General features: G+C 41.3%; 14 non-coding genes across 14 annotated transcripts; all 14 read right to left on the minus strand.

Annotated features, from left to right (window-relative positions):
* Positions 1-331: 331 nt before the first annotated feature.
* TRNAR-ACG (transfer RNA arginine (anticodon ACG)) lies at positions 332-404 on the minus strand. Its single transcript has one exon. It is a non-coding gene; the product is annotated as a tRNA-Arg (tRNA).
* A 676-nt stretch (positions 405-1,080) lies between these two features.
* TRNAR-ACG (transfer RNA arginine (anticodon ACG)) lies at positions 1,081-1,153 on the minus strand. Its single transcript has one exon. It is a non-coding gene; the product is annotated as a tRNA-Arg (tRNA).
* A 411-nt stretch (positions 1,154-1,564) lies between these two features.
* Positions 1,565-1,637, minus strand: TRNAR-ACG (transfer RNA arginine (anticodon ACG)). The gene has a single exon. It is a non-coding gene; the product is annotated as a tRNA-Arg (tRNA).
* A 412-nt stretch (positions 1,638-2,049) lies between these two features.
* TRNAR-ACG (transfer RNA arginine (anticodon ACG)) lies at positions 2,050-2,122 on the minus strand. Its single transcript has one exon. It is a non-coding gene; the product is annotated as a tRNA-Arg (tRNA).
* Positions 2,123-2,534: 412 nt separating this feature from the next.
* Positions 2,535-2,607, minus strand: TRNAH-AUG (transfer RNA histidin (anticodon AUG)). Its single transcript has one exon. It is a non-coding gene; the product is annotated as a tRNA-His (tRNA).
* A 675-nt stretch (positions 2,608-3,282) lies between these two features.
* Positions 3,283-3,355, minus strand: TRNAR-ACG (transfer RNA arginine (anticodon ACG)). Its single transcript has one exon. It is a non-coding gene; the product is annotated as a tRNA-Arg (tRNA).
* A 1,161-nt stretch (positions 3,356-4,516) lies between these two features.
* On the minus strand, positions 4,517-4,589 carry TRNAR-ACG (transfer RNA arginine (anticodon ACG)). The gene has a single exon. It is a non-coding gene; the product is annotated as a tRNA-Arg (tRNA).
* A 412-nt stretch (positions 4,590-5,001) lies between these two features.
* On the minus strand, positions 5,002-5,074 carry TRNAR-ACG (transfer RNA arginine (anticodon ACG)). Its single transcript has one exon. It is a non-coding gene; the product is annotated as a tRNA-Arg (tRNA).
* Positions 5,075-6,233: 1,159 nt separating this feature from the next.
* Positions 6,234-6,306, minus strand: TRNAR-ACG (transfer RNA arginine (anticodon ACG)). Its single transcript has one exon. It is a non-coding gene; the product is annotated as a tRNA-Arg (tRNA).
* Positions 6,307-6,981: 675 nt separating this feature from the next.
* Positions 6,982-7,054, minus strand: TRNAR-ACG (transfer RNA arginine (anticodon ACG)). Its single transcript has one exon. It is a non-coding gene; the product is annotated as a tRNA-Arg (tRNA).
* Positions 7,055-8,713: 1,659 nt separating this feature from the next.
* TRNAR-ACG (transfer RNA arginine (anticodon ACG)) lies at positions 8,714-8,786 on the minus strand. The gene has a single exon. It is a non-coding gene; the product is annotated as a tRNA-Arg (tRNA).
* Positions 8,787-10,182: 1,396 nt separating this feature from the next.
* Positions 10,183-10,255, minus strand: TRNAR-ACG (transfer RNA arginine (anticodon ACG)). The gene has a single exon. It is a non-coding gene; the product is annotated as a tRNA-Arg (tRNA).
* Positions 10,256-13,113: 2,858 nt separating this feature from the next.
* Positions 13,114-13,186, minus strand: TRNAR-ACG (transfer RNA arginine (anticodon ACG)). The gene has a single exon. It is a non-coding gene; the product is annotated as a tRNA-Arg (tRNA).
* A 2,858-nt stretch (positions 13,187-16,044) lies between these two features.
* TRNAR-ACG (transfer RNA arginine (anticodon ACG)) lies at positions 16,045-16,117 on the minus strand. Its single transcript has one exon. It is a non-coding gene; the product is annotated as a tRNA-Arg (tRNA).
* Positions 16,118-17,002: the final 885 nt, after the last annotated feature.

Genomic DNA, 17,002 nt, shown 5'->3' on the forward strand with positions numbered 1-17,002 from the left:
ATTGAATTCTGGATATGCAGAATTTTGAAGTATAGTATGCGTTGACTGTTTGACCGTAACGCTCGTCGGTCACAAGAGCGTTCATCGACGACAGTTTTGAGAAATGCAAATTTTGGAACCGCAGAAACTCCAGCCGATTCGTTTTATCTGTAGATGTTCACATGCTCATAGGTCCCTCCGGTGTTCACCAATGACACGTGTGAGAAAATGAAACAGATTTGGGGATTCATATGACACATGTTTATCGCAGGTGAGTTGCTCTGTCGTAAAGTTGATGTTGTGATGAAAACAGACATTTATAAATTGAAAACTAATGCATGAGCCATAACACCAAGCGTGCCAGGATTCGAACCTGCAATCTTCTGATCCGTAGTCAGACGCGTTATCCGTTGCGCCACACGCCCTGTTCAAATTCGATGCGCTTGCCTATCACTCGTGACACGTATTGAAACAATCGAAATACATATGACTTAAAAGTTAAGTCAACTGAATTCTGGATATGCAGAATTTTGAAGTATAGTTTACGTTGACTGTTTGGTCGTAACGGTCGTCGGTCACAATTGCGTTCATCGATGACAGAATTGAGACATGAAAATTTTGGAACGGCAGAAACTCCAGCCAATACATTTTACCGTAGTCAGACGCGTTATCCGTTGCGCCACACGCCCTGTTCAAAGTCGATGCGTTTGCCTATCACTCGTGACACGTATTGAAACAATCGAAATACATAAGGCTTAAAAGTTAAGTCAATTGAATTCTGGATACTCAGAATTTTGAAGTATAGTTTGCGTTGACTCTTTGGCCGTAACGGTCGTCGGTCACAATTGCGTTCATCGATGACAGAATTGAGACATGACAATTTTGGAACGGCAGAAACTCCAGCCAATTCATTTTACCTGCAGATGTTCACATGCTCAGAGGTCCCACCGGTGCTCACCAATGGCAGGTGTGAGAATATGAAACAGATTTTGGAATTCATATGACACATGTTTATCGCAGGTGAGTTGCTCTGTCGTAAAGTTGATGTTGTGATGAAAACAAACATTTATAACTTGAAAACTAATGCATGAGCCATAATACCGAGCGTGCCAGGATTTGAACCTGGAATCTTCTGATTCGTAGTCAGACGCGTTATCCGTTGCGCCACACGCCCTGTTCGCCTTTGATGCGTTGCCTAACACTCGTGACACGTATTGAAACAATCAAAATACATAGGAATTAAAAGTTAAGTCAACTGAATTCTGGATATGCAGAATTTTGAAGTATAGTATGCGTTGACTGTTTGGCCGTAACGCAAGTCGGTCACAATAGCGTTCATCGATGACAGTATTGAGACATGCAAATTTTGGAACCACAGAAACTCCAGCCGATTCGTTTGATCTGTAGATGTTCACATGCTCAGAGGTCCCACCGGTGCTCACCAATGGGAGGTGTGAGAATATGAAACAGATTTTGGAATTCATATGACACATGTTTATCGCAGGTGAGTTGCTATGACGCAAAGTTGATGTTGTGATGAAAACAAACATATATAACTTGAAAACGAATACATGTGCCATAATACCGAGCGTGCCAGGATTCGAACCTGGAATCTTCTGATCCGTAGACAGACGCGTTATCCGTTGCGCCACACGCCCTGTTCGCGTTTCATGCGTTTGTCTATTACTCGTAACACGTAATGAAACAATCAAAATACATAGGAATTAAAAGTTAAGTCATTTGAATTCTGGATATTCAGAATTTTGAATTATAGTATGCGTTGACTGTTTGACCGTAACGCTCGTCGGTCACAAGAGCGTTCATCGACGACAGTTTTGAGAAATGCAAATTTTGGAACCGCAGAAACTCCAGCCGATTCGTTTGATCTGTAGATGTTCACATGCTCATAGGTCCCTCCGGTGTTCACCAATGACACGTGTGAGAAAATGAAACAGATTTGGGGATTCATATGACACATGTTTATCGCAGGTGAGTTGCTCTGTCGTAAAGTTGATGTTGTGATGAAAACATACATTTATAACTTGAAAACTAATGCATGAGCCATAATACCGAGCGTGCCAGGATTCGAACCTGGAATCTTACGATCCGTAGTCAGACGCGTTATCCGTTGCGCCACACGCCCTGTTTAAAGTCGATGCGTTTGCCTATCACTCGTGACACGTATTGAAACAATCGAAATACATATGACTTAAAAGTTAAGTCAATTGAATTCTGGATATGCAGAATTTTGAAGTATAGTATGCGTTGACTGTTTGACCGAAACGCTCGTCGGTCACAAGAGCGTTCATCGACGACAGTATTAAGAAATGCAAATTTTGGAACCGCAGAAACTCCAGCCGATTAGTTTGATCTGTAGATGTTCACATGCTCAAAGGTCCCTCCGGTGTTCACCAATGACACGTGTGAGGAAATGAAACAGATTTGGGGATTCATATGACACATGTTTATCGCAGGTGAGTTGCTCTGTCGTAAAGTTGATGTTGTGATGAAAACAGACATTTATAACTTGAAAACTAATGCATGAGCCATAACACCGAGCGTGCCAGGATTTGAACCTGCAATCTTCTGATCCATAGTCAGACGCGTTATCCGTTGCGCCACACGCCCTGTTCAAATTCGATGCGTTTGCCTATCACTCGTGACACGTATTGAAACAATCGAAATACATATGACTTAAAAGTTAAGTCAATTGAATTCTGGATACTCAGAATTTTGAAGTATAGTTTACGTTGACTGTTTGGTCGTAACGGTCGTCGGTCACAATTGCGTTCATAGATGACAGAATTGAGACATGAAAATTTTGGAACGGCAGAAACTCCAGCCAATTCATTTTACCGTAGTCAGACGCGTTATCCGTTGCGCCACACGCCCTGTTCAAAGTCGATGCGTTTGCCTATAACTCGTGACACGTATTGAAACAATCGAAATACATATGACTTAAAAGTTAAGGCAATTGAATTCTGGATACTCAGAATTTTGAAGTATAGTTTGCGTTGACTGTTTGGCCGTAACGGTCGTCGGTCACAATTGCCTTCATCGATGACAGAATTGAGACATGAAAATTTTGGACCGGCAGAAACTCCAGCCAATTCATTTTACCTGCAGATGTTCACATGCTCATCGGTCCACCGGTGTTCATCATTGACACATGTAAGAAAATGAAACAGATTTTGGGATTCATATGACATATGTTTATCGCAGGTGAGTTGCTCTGTAGTAAAGTTGATGTTGTGATGAAAACATACGTATATAACTTGAAAACTAATGCATGAGCCATAACACCGAGCGTGTCAGGATTCGAACCTGCAATCTTCTGATCCGTAGTCAGACGCGTTATCCGTTGCGCCACACGCCCTGTTCAAAGTCGATGCGTTTGCCTATCACTCGTGACACGTATTGAAACAATCGAAATACATATGACTTAAAAGTTAAGTCAATTGAATTCTGGATACTTAGAATTTTGAAGTATAGTTTGCGTTGACTGTTTGGTCGTAACGGTCGTCGGTCACAATTGCGTTCATAGATGACAGAATTGAGACATGAAAATTTTGGAACGGCAGAAACTCCAGCCAATTCATTTTACCGTAGTCAGACGCGTTATCCGTTGCGCCACACGCCCTGTTCAAAGTCGATGCGTTTGCCTATAACTCGTGACACGTATTGAAACAATCGAAATACATATGACTTAAAAGTTAAGGCAATTGAATTCTGGATACTCAGAATTTTGAAGTATAGTTTGCGTTGACTGTTTGGCCGTAACGGTCGTCGGTCACAATTGCCTTCATCGATGACAGAATTGAGACATGAAAATTTTGGAACGGCAGAATCTCCAGCCAATTCATTTTACCTGCAGATGTTCACATGCTCATCGGTCCACCGGTGTTCATCATTGACACATGTAAGAAAATGAAACAGATTTTGGGATTCATATGACATATGTTTATCGCAGGTGAGTTGCTCTGTAGTAAAGTTGATGTTGTGATGAAAACATACGTATATAACTTGAAAACTAATGCATGAGCCATAACACCGAGCGTGCCAGGATTCGAACCTGCAATCTTCTGACCGGATAGTCAGACGCGTTATCCGTTGCGCCACACGCCCTGTTCAAAGTCGATGCGTTTGCCTATCACTCGTGACACGTATTGAAACAATCGAAATACATATGACTTAAAAGTTAAGTCAATTGAATTCTGGATACTTAGAATTTTGAAGTATAGTTTGCGTTGACTGTTTGGCCGTAACGGTCGTCGGTCACAATTGCGTTCATCGATGACAGAATTGAGACATGAAAATTTTGGAACGGCAGAAACTCCAGCCAATTCATTTTACCTGCAGATGTTCACATGCTCATCGGTCCCACCGGTGTTCATCATTGACACATGTGAGAAAATGAAACAGATTTTGGGATTCATATGACATATGTTTATCGCAGGTGAGTTGCTCTGTCGTAAAGTTGATGTTGTGATGAAAACATACATATATAACTTGAAAACTAATACATGTGCCATAATACCGAGCGTGCCAGGATTCGAACCTGGAATCTTCTGATCCGTAGACAGACGCGTTATCCGTTGCGCCACACGCCCTGTTCGCGTTTCATGTGTTTGTCTATTACTCGTAACACGTAATGAAACAATCAAAATACATAGGAATTAAAAGTTAAGTCATTTGAATTCTGGATATTCAGAATTTTGAATTATAGTATGCGTTGACTGTTTGACCGTAACGCTCGTCGGTCACAAGAGCGTTCATCGACGACAGTTTTGAGAAATGCAAATTTTGGAACCGCAGAAACTCCAGCCGATTCGTTTGATCTGTAGATGTTCACATGCTCATAGGTCCCTCCGGTGTTCACCAATGACACGTGTGAGAAAATGAAACAGATTTGGGGATTCATATGACACATGTTTATCGCAGGTGAGTTGCTCTGTCGTAAAGTTGATGTTGTGATGAAAACATACATTTATAACTTGAAAACTAATGCATGAGCCATAATACCGAGCGTGCCAGGATTCGAACCTGGAATCTTACGATCCGTAGTCAGACGCGTTATCCGTTGCGCCACACGCCCTGTTTAAAGTCGATGCGTTTGCCTATCACTCGTGACACGTATTGAAACAATCGAAATACATATGACTTAAAAGTTAAGTCAATTGAATTCTGGATATGCAGAATTTTGAAGTATAGTATGCGTTGACTGTTTGACCGAAACGCTCGTCGGTCACAAGAGCGTTCATCGACGACAGTATTAAGAAATGCAAATTTTGGAACCGCAGAAACTCCAGCCGATTCGTTTGATCTGTAGATGTTCACATGCTCATAGGTCCCTCCGGTGTTCACCAATGACACGTGTGAGGAAATGAAACAGATTTGGGGATTCATATGACACATGTTTATCGCAGGTGAGTTGCTCTGTCGTAAAGTTGATGTTGTGATGAAAACAGACATTTATAACTTGAAAACTAATGCATGAGCCATAACACCGAGCGTGCCAGATTTGAACCTGCAATCTTCTGATCCATAGTCAGACGCGTTATCCGTTGCGCCACACGCCCTGTTCAAATTCGATGCGTTTGCCTATCACTCGTGACACGTATTGAAACAATCGAAATACATATGACTTAAAAGTTAAGTCAATTGAATTCTGGATACTCAGAATTTTGAAGTATAGTTTACGTTGACTGTTTGGTCGTAACGGTCGTCGGTCACAATTGCGTTCATAGATGACAGAATTGAGACATGAAAATTTTGGAACGGCAGAAACTCCAGCCAATTCATTTTACCGTAGTCAGACGCGTTATCCGTTGCGCCACACGCCCTGTTCAAAGTCGATGCGTTTGCCTATAACTCGTGACACGTATTGAAACAATCGAAATACATATGACTTAAAAGTTAAGGCAATTGAATTCTGGATACTCAGAATTTTGAAGTATAGTTTGCGTTGACTGTTTGGCCGTAACGGTCGTCGGTCACAATTGCCTTCATCGATGACAGAATTGAGACATGAAAATTTTGGACCGGCAGAAACTCCAGCCAATTCATTTTACCTGCAGATGTTCACATGCTCATCGGTCCACCGGTGTTCATCATTGACACATGTAAGAAAATGAAACAGATTTTGGGATTCATATGACATATGTTTATCGCAGGTGAGTTGCTCTGTAGTAAAGTTGATGTTGTGATGAAAACATACGTATATAACTTGAAAACTAATGCATGAGCCATAACACCGAGCGTGCCAGGATTCGAACCTGCAATCTTCTGATCCGTAGTCAGACGCGTTATCCGTTGCGCCACACGCCCTGTTCAAAGTCGATGCGTTTGCCTATCACTCGTGACACGTATTGAAACAATCGAAATACATATGACTTAAAAGTTAAGTCAATTGAATTCTGGATACTTAGAATTTTGAAGTATAGTTTGCGTTGACTGTTTGGTCGTAACGGTCGTCGGTCACAATTGCGTTCATAGATGACAGAATTGAGACATGAAAATTTTGGAACGGCAGAAACTCCAGCCAATTCATTTTACCGTAGTCAGACGCGTTATCCGTTGCGCCACACGCCCTGTTCAAAGTCGATGCGTTTGCCTATAACTCGTGACACGTATTGAAACAATCGAAATACATATGACTTAAAAGTTAAGGCAATTGAATACTGGATACTCAGAATTTTGAAGTATAGTTTGCGTTGACTGTTTGGCCGTAACGGTCGTCGGTCACAATTGCCTTCATCGATGACAGAATTGAGACATGAAAATTTTGGAACGGCAGAATCTCCAGCCAATTCATTTTACCTGCAGATGTTCACATGCTCATCGGTCCACCGGTGTTCATCATTGACACATGTAAGAAAATGAAACAGATTTTGGGATTCATATGACATATGTTTATCGCAGGTGAGTTGCTCTGTAGTAAAGTTGATGTTGTGATGAAAACATACGTATATAACTTGAAAACTAATGCATGAGCCATAACACCGAGCGTGCCAGGATTCGAACCTGCAATCTTCTGATCCGTAGTCAGACGCGTTATCCGTTGCGCCACACGCCCTGTTCAAAGTCGATGCGTTTGCCTATCACTCGTGACACGTATTGAAACAATCGAAATACATATGACTTAAAAGTTAAGTCAATTGAATTCTGGATACTTAGAATTTTGAAGTATAGTTTGCGTTGACTGTTTGGCCGTAACGGTCGTCGGTCACAATTGCGTTCATCGATGACAGAATTGAGACATGAAAATTTTGGAACGGCAGAAACTCCAGCCAATTCATTTTACCTGCAGATGTTCACATGCTCATCGGTCCCACCGGTGTTCATCATTGACACATGTGAGAAAATGAAACAGATTTTGGGATTCATATGACATATGTTTATCGCAGGTGAGTTGCTCTGTCGTAAAGTTGATGTTGTGATGAAAACATACATATATAACTTGAAAACTAATACATGTGCCACAATATCGAGCGTGCCAGGATTTGAGATTTGAAGCTGGAATCTTCTGATCAGTAGTCAGACGCGGTATCCGTTGCGCCACACGCTCTGTTCGCCTTTGATGCGTTTGCCTAACACTCGTGACACGTATTCAAACAATCAAAATACATAGGAATTAAAAGTTAAGCCATTTGAATTCTGGATATACAGAATTTTGAATTATAGTATGCGTTGATTGTTTGACCGTAACGCTCGTCGGTCACAAGAGCGTTCATCGATGACAGTTTTGAGAAATGCAAATTTTCGAACCGCAGAAACTCCAGCCGATTCGTTTGATCTGTAGATGATCACATGCTCATAGGTCCCTCCGGTGTTCACCAATGACACGTGTGAGAAAATGAAACAGATTTGGGGATTCATATGACACATGTTTATCGCAGGTGAGTTGCTCTGTCGTAAAGTTGATGTTGTGATGAAAACATACATATATAACTTGAAAACTAATACATGTGCCACAATATCGAGCGTGCCAGGATTTGAGATTTGAAGCTGGAATCTTCTGATCCGTAGTCAGACGCGGTATCCGTTGCGCCACACGCTCTGTTCGCCTTTGATGCGTTTGCCTAACACTCGTGACACGTATTCAAACAATCAAAATACATAGGAATTAAACGTTAAGTCAATTGAATTCTGGATACTCAGAATTTTGAAGTATAGTTTACGTTGACTGTTTGGTCGTAACGGTCGTCGGTCACAATTGCGTTCATAGATGACAGAATTGAGACATGAAAATTTTGGAACGGCAGAAACTCCAGCCAATTCATTTTACCGTAGTCAGACGCGTTATCCGTTGCGCCACACGCCCTGTTCAAAGTCGATGCGTTTGCCTATAACTCGTGACACGTATTGAAACAATCGAAATACATATGACTTAAAAGTTAAGGCAATTGAATTCTGGATACTCAGAATTTTGAAGTATAGTTTGCGTTGACTGTTTGGCCGTAACGGTCGTCGGTCACAATTGCCTTCATCGATGACAGAATTGAGACATGAAAATTTTGGACAGGCAGAAACTCCAGCCAATTCATTTTACCTGCAGATGTTCACATGCTCATCGGTCCACCGGTGTTCATCATTGACACATGTAAGAAAATGAAACAGATTTTGGGATTCATATGACATATGTTTATCGCAGGTGAGTTGCTCTGTAGTAAAGTTGATGTTGTGATGAAAACATACGTATATAACTTGAAAACTAATGCATGAGCCATAACACCGAGCGTGCCAGGATTCGAACCTGCAATCTTCTGATCCGTAGTCAGACGCGTTATCCGTTGCGCCACACGCCCTGTTCAAAGTCGATGCGTTTGCCTATCACTCGTGACACGTATTGAAACAATCGAAATACATATGACTTAAAAGTTAAGTCAATTGAATTCTGGATACTTAGAATTTTGAAGTATAGTTTGCGTTGACTGTTTGGCCGTAACGGTCGTCGGTCACAATTGCGTTCATCGATGACAGAATTGAGACATGAAAATTTTGGAACGGCAGAAACTCCAGCCAATTCATTTTACCTGCAGATGTTCACATGCTCATCGGTCCCACCGGTGTTCATCATTGACACATGTGAGAAAATGAAACAGATTTTGGGATTCATATGACATATGTTTATCGCAGGTGAGTTGCTCTGTCGTAAAGTTGATGTTGTGATGAAAACATACATATATAACTTGAAAACTAATACATGTGCCACAATATCAAGCGTGCCAGGATTTGAGATTTGAAGCTGGAATCTTCTGATCAGTAGTCAGACGCGGTATCCGTTGCGCCACACGCTCTGTTCGCCTTTGATGCGTTTGCCTAACACTCGTGACACGTATTCAAACAATCAAAATACATAGGAATTAAAAGTTAAGTCATTTGAATTCTGGATATACAGAATTTTGAATTATAGTATGCGTTGATTGTTTGACCGTAACGCTCGTCGGTCACAAGAGCGTTCATCGATGACAGTTTTGAGAAATGCAAATTTTCGAACCGCAGAAACTCCAGCCGATTCGTTTGATCTGTAGATGTTCACATGCTCATAGGTCCCTCCGGTGTTCACCAATGACACGTGTGAGAAAATGAAACAGATTTGGGGATTCATATGACACATGTTTATCGCAGGTGAGTTGCTCTGTCGTAAAGTTGATGTTGTGATGAAAACATACATATATAACTTGAAAACTAATACATGTGCCACAATATCGAGCGTGCCAGGATTTGAGATTTGAAGCTGGAATCTTCTGATCCGTAGTCAGACGCGGTATCCGTTGCGCCACACGCTCTGTTCGCCTTTGATGCGTTTGCCTAACACTCGTGACACGTATTCAAACAATCAAAATACATAGGAATTAAACGTTAAGTCAATTGAATTCCGGATATGCAGAATTTTGAAGTATAGTATGCGTTGACTGATTGGCCGTAACGCTCGTCGGTCACAAGAGCGTTCATCGATGACAGTTTTGAGAAATGCAAATTTTGGAACCGCAGAAACTCCAGCCGATTCCTTTGATCTGTAGATGTTCACATGCTCATAGGTCCCTCCGGTGTTCACCAATGACACGTGTGAGAAAATGAAACAGATTTGGGGATTCATATGACACATGTTTATCGCAGGTGAGTTGCTCTGTCGTAAAGTTGATGTTGTGATGAAAACAAACATTTATAACTTGAAAACTAATGCATGATCCATAATACCGAGCGTGCCAGGATTCGAACCTGGAATCTTCTGATCCGTAGGCAGACGCGTTATCCGTTGCGCCACACGCCCTGTTCAAAGTCGATGCGTTTGCCTATCACTCGTGACACGTATTGAAACAATCGAAATACATATGACTTAAAAGTTAAGTCAATTGAATTCTGGATACTCAGAATTTTGAAGTATAGTTTGCGTTGACTGTTTGGCCGTAACGGTCGTCGGTCACAATTGCGTTCATCGATGACAGAATTGAGACATGACAATTTTGGAACGGCAGAAACTCCAGCCAATTCATTTTACCTGCAGATGTTCACATGCTCATCGGTCCCACCGGTGTTCATCATTGACACATGTGAGAAAATGAAACAGATTTTGGGATTCATATGACATATGTTTATCGCAGGTGAGTTGCTCTGTCGTAAAGTTGATGTTGTGATGAAAACAAACATATATAACTTGAAAAGTAATACATGTGCCACAATATCGAGCGTGCCAGGATTTGAGATTTGAAGCTGGAATCTTCTGATCAGTAGTCAGACGCGGTATCCGTTGCGCCACACGCTCTGTTCGCCTTTGATGCGTTTGCCTAACACTCGTGACACGTATTCAAACAATCAAAATACATAGGAATTAAAAGTTAAGTCATTTGAATTCTGGATATTCAGAATTTTGAATTATAGTATGCGTTGATTGTTTGACCGTAACGCTCGTCGGTCACAAGAGCGTTCATCGATGACAGTTTTGAGAAATGCAAATTTTCGAACCGCAGAAACTCCAGCCGATTCGTTTGATCTGTAGATGATCACATGCTCATAGGTCCCTCCGGTGTTCACCAATGACACGTGTGAGAAAATGAAACAGATTTGGGGATTCATATGACACATGTTTATCGCAGGTGAGTTGCTCTGTCGTAAAGTTGATGTTGTGATGAAAACATACATATATAACTTGAAAACTAATACATGTGCCGCAATATCGAGCGTGCCAGGATTTGAGATTTGAAGCTGGAATCTTCTGATCCGTAGTCAGACGAGGTATCCGTTGCGCCACACGCTCTGTTCGCCTTTGATGCGTTTGCCTAACACTCGTGACACGTATTCAAACAATCAAAATACATAGGAATTAAACGTTAAGTCAATTGAATTCTGGATATGAAGAATTTTGAAGTATAGTATGCGTTGACTGATTGGCCGTAACGCAAGTCGGTCACAATAGCGTTCATCGATGACAGTATTGAGACATGCAAATTTTGGAACCGCAGAAACTCCAGCCGATTCGTTTGATCTGTAGATGTTCACATGCTCAGAGGTCCCACCGTTGCTCACCAATGGCAGGTTTGAGAATATGAAACAGATTTTGGAATTCATATGACACATGTTTATCGCAGGTGAGTTGCTATGTCGCAAAGTTGATGTTGTGATGAAAACAAACATTTATAACTTGAAAACTAATGCATAATACCGAGCGTGCCAGCATTCGAACCTGGAATCTTCTGATCCGTAGACAGACGCGTTATCCGTTGCGCCACACGCCCTGTTCAAAGTCAAAGCGTTTGCCTATCACTCGTGACACGTATTGAAACAATCGAAATACATATGACTTAAAAGTTAAGTCAATTGAATTCTGGATACTTAGAATTTTGAAGTATAGTTTGCGTTGACTGTTTGGCCGTAACGGTCGTCGGTCACAATTGCGTTCATCGATGACAGAATTGAGACATGAAAATTTTGGAACGGCAGAAACTCCAGCCAATTCATTTTACCTGCAGATGTTCACATGCTCATCGGTCCCACCGGTGTTCATCATTGACACATGTGAGAAAATGAAACAGATTTTGGGATTCATATGACATATGTTTATCGCAGGTGAGTTGCTCTGTCGTAAAGTTGATGTTGTGATGAAAACATACATATATAACTTGAAAACTAATACATGTGCCACAATATCAAGCGTGCCAGGATTTGAGATTTGAAGCTGGAATCTTCTGATCAGTAGTCAGACGCGGTATCCGTTGCGCCACACGCTCTGTTCGCCTTTGATGCGTTTGCCTAACACTCGTGACACGTATTCAAACAATCAAAATACATAGGAATTAAAAGTTAAGTCATTTGAATTCTGGATATACAGAATTTTGAATTATAGTATGCGTTGATTGTTTGACCGTAACGCTCGTCGGTCACAAGAGCGTTCATCGATGACAGTTTTGAGAAATGCAAATTTTCGAACCGCAGAAACTCCAGCCGATTCGTTTGATCTGTAGATGTTCACATGCTCATAGGTCCCTCCGGTGTTCACCAATGACACGTGTGAGAAAATGAAACAGATTTGGGGATTCATATGACACATGTTTATCGCAGGTGAGTTGCTCTGTCGTAAAGTTGATGTTGTGATGAAAACATACATATATAACTTGAAAACTAATACATGTGCCACAATATCGAGCGTGCCAGGATTTGAGATTTGAAGCTGGAATCTTCTGATCCGTAGTCAGACGCGGTATCCGTTGCGCCACACGCTCTGTTCGCCTTTGATGCGTTTGCCTAACACTCGTGACACGTATTCAAACAATCAAAATACATAGGAATTAAACGTTAAGTCAATTGAATTCCGGATATGCAGAATTTTGAAGTATAGTATGCGTTGACTGATTGGCCGTAACGCAAGTCGGTCACAATAGCGTTCATCGATGACAGTATTGAGACATGCAAATTTTGGAACCGCAGAAACTCCAGCCGATTCGTTTGATCTGTAGATGTTCACAGGCTCAGAGGTCCCACCGTTGCTCACCAATGGCAGGTTTGAGAATATGAAACAGATTTTGGAATTCATATGACACATGTTTATCGCAGGTGAGTTGCTCTGTCGCAAAGTTGATGTTGTGATGAAAACAAACATTTATAACTTGAAAACTAATGCATGATCCATAATACCGAGCGTGCCAGGATTCGAACCTGGAATCTTCTGATCCGTAGTCAGATGCGTTATCCGTTGCGCCACACGCCCTGTTCAAAGTCGATGCGTTTGCCTATCACTCGTGACACGTATTGAAACAATCGAAATACATATGACTTAAAAGTTAAGTCAATTGAATTCTGGATACTCAGAATTTTGAAGTATAGTTTGCGTTGACTGTTTGGCCGTAACGGTCGTCGGTCACAATTGCGTTCATCGATGACAGAATTGAGACATGACAATTTTGGAACGGCAGAAACTCCAGCCAATTCATTTTACCTGCAGATGTTCACATGCTCATCGGTCCCACCGGTGTTCATCATTGACACATGTGAGAAAATGAAACAGATTTTGGGATTCATATGACATATGTTTATCGCAGGTGAGTTGCTCTGTCGTAAAGTTGATGTTGTGATGAAAACATACATATATAACTTGAAAACTAATACATGTGCCACAATATCGAGCGTGCCAGGATTTGAGATTTGAAGCTGGAATCTTCTGATCAGTAGTCAGACGCGGTATCCGTTGCGCCACACGCTCTGTTCGCCTTTGATGCGTTTGCCTAACACTCGTGACACGTATTCAAACAATCAAAATACATAGGAATTAAAAGTTAAGTCATTTGAATTCTGGATATTCAGAATTTTGAATTATAGTATGCGTTGATTGTTTGACCGTAACGCTCGTCGGTCACAAGAGCGTTCATCGATGACAGTTTTGAGAAATGCAAATTTTCGAACCGCAGAAACTCCAGCCGATTCGTTTGATCTGTAGATGATCACATGCTCATAGGTCCCTCCGGTGTTCACCAATGACACGTGTGAGAAAATGAAACAGATTTGGGGATTCATATGACACATGTTTATCGCAGGTGAGTTGCTCTGTCGTAAAGTTGATGTTGTGATGAAAACAAACATTTATAACTTGAAAACTAATGCATGATCCATAATACCGAGCGTGCCACTATTCGAACCTGGAATCTTCTGATCCGTAGTCAGATGCGTTATCCGTTGCGCCACACGCCCTGTTCAAATTCGATGCGTTTGCCTATCACTCGTGACACGTATTGAAACAATCGAAATACATATGACTTAAAAGTTAAGTCAATTGAATTCTGGATACTTAGAATTTTGAAGTATAGTTTGCGTTGACTGTTTGGCCGTAACGGTCGTCGGTCACAATTGCGTTCATCGATGACAGAATTGAGACATGAAAATTTTGGAACGGCAGAAACTCCAGCCAATTCATTTTACCTGCAGATGTTCACATGCTCATCGGTCCCACCGGTGTTCATCATTGACACATGTGAGAAAATGAAACAGATTTTGGGATTCATATGACATATGTTTATCGCAGGTGAGTTGCTCTGTCGTAAAGTTGATGTTGTGATGAAAACATACATATATAACTTGAAAACTAATACATGTGCCACAATATCAAGCGTGCCAGGATTTGAGATTTGAAGCTGGAATCTTCTGATCAGTAGTCAGACGCGGTATCCGTTGCGCCACACGCTCTGTTCGCCTTTGATGCGTTTGCCTAACACTCGTGACACGTATTCAAACAATCAAAATACATAGGAATTAAAAGTTAAGTCATTTGAATTCTGGATATACAGAATTTAGAATTATAGTATGCGTTGATTGTTTGACCGTAACGCTCGTCGGTCACAAGAGCGTTCATCGATGACAGTTTTGAGAAATGCAAATTTTCGAACCGCAGAAACTCCAGCCGATTCGTTTGATCTGTAGATGTTCACATGCTCATAGGTCCCTCCGGTGTTCACCAATGACACGTGTGAGAAAATGAAACAGATTTGGGGATTCATATGACACATGTTTATCGCAGGTGAGTTGCTCTGTCGTAAAGTTGATGTTGTGATGAAAACATACATATATAACTTGAAAACTAATACATGTGCCACAATATCGAGCGTGCCAGGATTTGAGATTTGAAGCTGGAATCTTCTGATCCGTAGTCAGACGAGGTATCCGTTGCGCCACACGCTCTGTTCGCCTTTGATGCGTTTGCCTAACACTCGTGACACGTATTCAAACAATCAAAATACATAGGAATTAAACGTTAAGTCAATTGAATTCCGGATATGCAGAATTTTGAAGTATAGTATGCGTTGACTGATTGGCCGTAACGCAAGTCGGTCACAATAGCGTTCATCGATGACAGTATTGAGACATGCAAATTTTGGAACCGCAGAAACTCCAGCCGATTCGTTTGATCTGTAGATGTTCACATGCTCAGAGGTCCCACCGTTGCTCACCAATGGCAGGTTTGAGAATATGAAACAGATTTTGGAATTCATATGACACATGTTTATCGCAGGTGAGTTGCTATGTCGCAAAGTTGATGTTGTGATGAAAACAAACATATATAAATTGAAAACTAATACATGTGCCATAATACCGAGCGTGCCAGGATTCGAACCTGGAATCTTCTGATCCGTAGACAGACGCGTTATCCGTTGAGCCACACGCCCTATTCGTGTTTGATGCGTTTGTCTATTACTCGTAACACGTAATGAAACAATCAAAATACATAGGAATTAAAAGTTAAGTCATTTGAATTCTGGATATTCAGAATTTTGAATTATAGTATGCGTTGACTGTTTGACCGTTACGCTCGTCGGTCACAAGAGCGTTCATCGATGACAGTTTTGAGAAATGCAAATTTTGGAACCGCAGAAACTCCAGCCGATTCCTTTGATCTGTAGATGTTCACATGCTCATAGGTCCCTCCGGTGTTCACCAATGACACGTGTGAGAAAATGAAACAGATTTGGGGATTCATATGACACATGTTTATCGCAGGTGAGTTGCTCTGTCGTAAAGTTGATGTTGTGATGAAAACAAACATTTATAACTTGAAAACTAATGCATGATCCATAATACCGAGCGTGCCAGGATTCGAACCTGGAATCTTCTGATCCGTAGTCAGATGCGTTATCCGTTGCGCCACACGCCCTGTTCAAAGTCGATGCGTTTGCCTATCACTCGTGACACGTATTGAAACAATCGAAATACATATGACTTAAAAGTTAAGACAATTGAATTCTGGATACTCAGAATTTTGAAGTATAGTTTGCGTTGACTGTTTGGCCGTAACGGTCGTCGGTCACAATTGCGTTCATCGATGACAGAATTGAGACATGACAATTTTGGAACGGCGGAAACTCCAGCCAATTCATTTTACCTGCAGATGTTCACATGCTCATCGGTCCCACCGGTGTTCATCATTGACACATGTGAGAAAATGAAACAGATTTTGGGATTCATATGACATATGTTTATCGCAGGTGAGTTGCTCTGTCGTAAAGTTGATGTTGTGATGAAAACATACATATATAACTTGAAAACTAATACATGTGCCACAATATCGAGCGTGCCAGGATTTGAGATTTGAAGCTGGAATCTTCTGATCAGTAGTCAGACGCGGTATCCGTTGCGCCACACGCTCTGTTCGCCTTTGATGCGTTTGCCTAACACTCGTGACACGTATTCAAACAATCAAAATACATAGGAATTAAAAGTTAAGTCATTTTAATTCTGGATATTCAGAATTTTGAATTATAGTATGCGTTGATTGTTTGACCGTAACGCTCGTCGGTCACAAGAGCGTTCATCGATGACAGTTTTGAGAAATGCAAATTTTCGAACCGCAGAAACTCCAGCCGATTCGTTTGATCTGTAGATGATCACATGCTCATAGGTCCCTCCGGTGTTCACCAATGACACGTGTGAGAAAATGAAACAGATTTGGGGATTCATATGACACATGTTTATCGCAGGTGAGTTGCTCTGTCGTAAAGTTGATGTTGTGATGAAAACATACATATATAACTTGAAAACT

This window comes from Saccoglossus kowalevskii, chromosome 6 (assembly GCF_978046115.1).
Source record: "Saccoglossus kowalevskii chromosome 6, keSacKowa6.1, whole genome shotgun sequence".
Classification (NCBI taxonomy): Eukaryota; Metazoa; Hemichordata; class Enteropneusta; family Harrimaniidae; genus Saccoglossus; species Saccoglossus kowalevskii.